This window comes from Canis lupus, chromosome 21 (assembly GCF_003254725.2).
Source record: "Canis lupus dingo isolate Sandy chromosome 21, ASM325472v2, whole genome shotgun sequence".
Taxonomy (NCBI): domain Eukaryota; kingdom Metazoa; phylum Chordata; class Mammalia; order Carnivora; family Canidae; genus Canis; species Canis lupus.
Genome location: NC_064263.1, coordinates 37,807,290 through 37,812,191, shown reverse-complemented (window position 1 = coordinate 37,812,191; position 4,902 = coordinate 37,807,290). Strand labels below are relative to the sequence as shown.

Here is a 4,902-nt window from a genome sequence, read left to right as displayed (position 1 = left end):
GATTAGGGCCTACTTCATCATCCCCTCTCTGTTCAAGGGTGTCAACCATCTCTCTAGGGTCCCAATCATTAGTTCCCATGATCCTCTATATCATTTCTCCTAGAAGGCCTAATAGTCTTGATGCAAATCAGGCTTTTGGGGGCTGCTGTGACATCCCAGAACTCTCAAGGTGATGTGCAATTGAATCTTACCATGACCCTTGTGACCTGTCAATTTCACTTTTTGGAAGAGATGATGGAGAGGCAAGTTGAAGACTGTAGTCTCATGATCAGATACTGTCAGAGGGCTTTGCTGAAAGGTTCTTGCCAACCAGAGAAGTTTAATTTAAAAATTATTTTTTTTTTAAGATTTGATTTATTTGACAGAGAGAGCATAAGCAAGGGGAGTGACAGGCAAAGGGAGAGGGAGAAGCAGGCTCTCTTGGGACCCTGGGATCATGACCTGAGCCAAAGGCAGATGCTTAACTGACTGACCCACCCAGGCATCCAACCAGAGAAGTTTAAGCACTATTGCCCTCATGATCTGAGAGTGAACACTGAGTAGGAGGAAAGCATTTGGGCTTTGGCAAAAACTGTGATTCAGACCCTAATTCCTTCATCTACTAGTTGGATGATCTTCACAAATGATTTAATCTGACTCAGCCAGTTTTCTCAAACCACAATAATATGGTTCCTAGTATATAGAGTGTATCAGTTTGCATCTGTATTGGCTGTGAGAATCAGAAATACAATAAATGTGATTTAAACAATATTTTATTTTTCTTTTACATCAAAGTTCTGAGTTAGAAAATACAGAACTTCTCCACAATATCTTCAGGGACCCAGGTCATCTCCCTGTTCTTCATTCCTTCATTGTGGCCCTCACTGTCATGGTCCAAGATGGTAACTATCATGGCAACCATCACATCTGTGTTCCAGGAAGCAGGATGGAGGATGGGGTGAAGAAGAGTCAAAGAGCATGTACCATTTACCTTTTGAGGACAATGGCCGGAAGCTGCCATACAACACTTCAACTTGTATCTCATTGACAAGAACTGAGTCTCATGGTCACATCTAGCTGCAAGGGAGGCTGGGAAATTCCAGGCAGCTTTGGGCACAGCTAAAACTTGGGAATCCTATTACTATGGAAGTGGGGCGAGGTGTTTTGAGGAGGACAATTTGAGGCTCTGTTAAAGACTCAAGTGCTCGTAAAGATTTAAGAGCTCCAACAATAAATGTCAGTTATTTTTAGTACTCTTCATTGAGGGAATACCAAGGAGTAACTCAGAGAAGCGGGGGTAAGAGTGTCCCCTGAAAGAAGAGAAAATGTAGCTTTCATTCTATCTTTTGTCTTCTTTTTAAAAAATATTTTACTTAAATTTCAGTTTGTTAACATACAGTGTAATACTAGTTTCAGGTGTACAATACAGTGCTTCAACACTTCCATACATCACCCAGTGCTCACCACAGCAAGTGCCGTCCTTATGGCAGGTCTCCATTCCCCTGCCCACCTCCCCTCTGGTAACCATCAATTCTCTATAGTTAAGAGTCTGCTTCTTGGTTTGCTTCTCTTTCTCTCTCTTTTTCCCCCTTTGTTCATTTGTTTTGTTTCTTAAATTCCACATATGATCTCTTGTCTTCTTTCAGATAGTGACTCACCCAGACATTGTAGCTTATGAGATGCTGACTTAAAATTTTCAAAGTTCTTATCTCCTTTACAGATTTAAATAAGTGATACTCTGATGGGACTGAATTTGTTTTGAGAATCTCATATTGACTCACGATAAGCCAACCAGTGGTACAGCAAGGCAGCGTCTCAGAAGGGACCATATCGATATCCTAACCACATATAGTCCCTAAAAGGGACAATTTTCAAAATATCTGTGTACCTCCTCATACCGCATTTACCATCACTGTGAGGGGTTCCTTTTCTGTAGAATCTTCCACTCTCTAGTGCCGGATCAGCACTGTCTTTAACACGAATCTGACTTCCCCTCAGCTCTCAGCTTACATTCGGTCTGTGGGGCAGCCAAGTGCCTGAGAATCTTGCTGCTACTCTACCTTAATAATTCTTGCGTCACTTACTAGCTGAGATGATTCTCTTTCATTCTAGAGAGCAAAGCCCCTAATCACATTCAGAGGATAACCAAGGCACTGGCATTGGAAAAACTGGTTAATTAACTGGGGACAATTAGAACAGACTTCCAGAATCACAGGGACGTGGTGGTCAGATTCCAGTTTAATGGCCTTCAAGAGGCTATTTTAGCAGAACTCCATCCCATCTTCCTTTCTATTGAAATATTATATTGCATCCCAATATGTAGAACCAATAATAGCAGAACTGGCCTGATGGAGGGTGGGAAGAGCCCAAAGCCCAGCCCACTCAGCTTGCCTCTTACCAAGCACCTTCATTCCCATGTGAGGAGCCTCTGAGTACCCCCATAAAACTCTAGGGTTCACTTCAGTAACCTCACTTTGAACAACTCTATTCTGGTTCATCCCCCAGCTTTAAGGCTGGTCAAGTGAGGGAAAAGAAAAAAGTTGAGAAACGTTTTAGAAACAGTCCAGGTGTGAAATGTTCAAATCTTACTAGCTGTGTGATTTTTGGGGCTGTAATTATCCCACTTGTAAAAGGGAGATCATAAAAGCTGTTTTCCTGCATTATAATGAGAATTAAAGTAAGTTTAAGATATAAAGTCTTTTAAAATTTATTTATTCATGAGAGACACACAGAGAGAGGCAGAGACATAGGCAGAGGGAGAAGCAGGGTCCTCAAGGGAGCCCAATGTGGGACCCCATCCCAGGACCCCAGGATCACACCTTGAGCCAAAGGCAGATGTTCAACTGCTGACCCACCTAGGCGTCCCAAATATAAAGTTTTCAACATCAAAGCAGGTTCTCAATAAATGTTTCCTTCCCCTTAAGATAAGATGATATACAGCACATCTTTCTTTACTTAAATTTTTATTTTAATTCCAGTTAGTTAACACCCAGAGCTATATTAGTTTTAGGGGTACAATATAGTCATGCAACACTTGCATATGTCATCCTGTGGACATCTAGCACATCTTAATAGATTGTTTAAGATCTTCTCCCCACTACAATGATCACTGTGCATGTACATGAGTGTTTCTTCACGCATGTATCTAAGAAGGTATGAGTGTGTCTTTCTGTACATATCTAAAACAGTACAGGCACCTCTGAGTAGGTTTAGGAACTGGCAGCTAATGATTATTGTAGTTTGTGTAAACTGTCCTCAGGCATTAATTGAGTTAGTACCTGAGTTAATCGGTTAGTTTCGAGTTAATGAAAGTACTATCAGATAAGGCTGGGACGTAGAATGGACGGATAAGCTTCTTATGTTTGAAAATATTCATCAAAGAAAAACTTGATCTATTAGCTAGCTATCACAACAAAGAATCTGAATGTGAAGAAATAAAAAAAAATTTCTCCTACCCACCAGTTTGAGCAGAGCAACCAGAGTACTTGCATGCTCAGTGTATGGCACCTCACCTCGGGTCATTTTATATAAAGGTCAAATGAGGTGAAGGGAGCTGGGGAGACCAGAGACCAACTCCTCCAGCACGAGATTCATGGACACCATCACAAGGAAGATGGCTCGAGCCTGGTATCTGAGGGACTTTACTAAATTCTAAATCCGGGTTTAGAATCACAGAGCAGGGCATAATGGATAAGGGTTGTTGAAGGTGGAACAAGAGCCCCCAAATATACACATATCTATCTCTGGAACCTATGAATAGGTTACATTACAGGGCCAGGGAAATCATGGAACTATGGCAAGGGTTGCAAATAGAATTAAGGTTGCAAATCACCTGACTTTATTTTCTTTTTAAGATTTTATTTATTTGTTTGAGAGAGAGAGAGCACAGTGGCGGGGGGTGGTGGGTAGTGGCAGAGGAAGAGGGAGAAGCAGACTCCTCCCCAAGCAAGGAGCCTGATGCGGGGCTCGATCCAAGGATCTCAGGATTGTGACGTTTGCTGAAGGCAGATGCCCAACCAAGTGAGCCACCCAGGCACCCCAAATCAGCTGACTTTAAAATACGGAGATTATCCAGGATTATTCAGGTGGGCCCTATCTAATCATAAGTGTCCTTTATTTAAGATTTTATTTATTTATTCATGAGACACAGAGAGAGAGAGAGAGAGAGAGAGAGAGAGGCAGAGACACAGGCAGAGGGAGAAGCAGGCTCCATGCAGGGAGTCCGACGTGGGACTCAATCCTGGGTCTCCAGGATCAGGCCCTGGGCTGAAAGCGGCGCTAAACCGCTGAGCCACCCGGGCTGCCTCATATGGAAGAGGGAAGCAGAAATTCAAAAGGAAATATGATGACAGAAGTAGAGGTTGGAATGACTCGGTGTGAGGACTCACTCTGCCGTTGCTGACTTTTGACGATGCAAGGGGCCATGAGCCAAGAAACGCAGGTGGCCTCTAGACACTGGAAAAGTAAGGAAACAGATTATCCCCTCCAGGGCCTCTAGAAAGGAACATAGCCCTACTGACAACTTGATTTTAGCCCAATGAGGCCAATTTTGCTCTTTTGATATCTAGAATGATAAGATCATAAATCTGTGTTGTTTAAGCCACCAAGGTTGTAATCATTTGTAACAGCAGCATAGAGAACTAATTCAGCATAAAGAACTAATTCCACAGATGACAGGCAAAAACTGGGGGCCTGGGGGGATTTTGCATCAGTGAGCCCAGCCACGGGAAACTATGGGAAATGTTACAGAAACTGGGGAGGTAAAGCCAAATGTGCCAGGGCTTACAGTAGCTTAATAGCCAGCTCTCTGGCTTACTGGCTTGTTTGTTGGTTAAATTGGATTTGGCCACTCCTTACAATCCAGACCTGTAGAGAGAGGGCAGCATGCAATGTGGGCAAACTTTCCCAAAGTAAAACTTTTAC

At 42.7% G+C, this 4,902-nt stretch overlaps 1 long non-coding RNA gene across 2 annotated transcripts in view; it reads right to left on the bottom strand.

Moving 5' to 3' along the window:
- Window positions 1-2,698: 2,698 nt before the first annotated feature.
- Window positions 2,699-4,902, bottom strand: part of LOC112667668 (uncharacterized) — a 53,324-nt gene continuing 51,120 nt past the window's right edge. For both annotated transcript variants that reach the window (XR_003141232.3, XR_003141230.3), the window contains one exon: window positions 2,699-4,902. This exon is cut by the window's right edge and continues 1,705 nt beyond it. This is a non-coding gene — a long non-coding RNA (uncharacterized LOC112667668).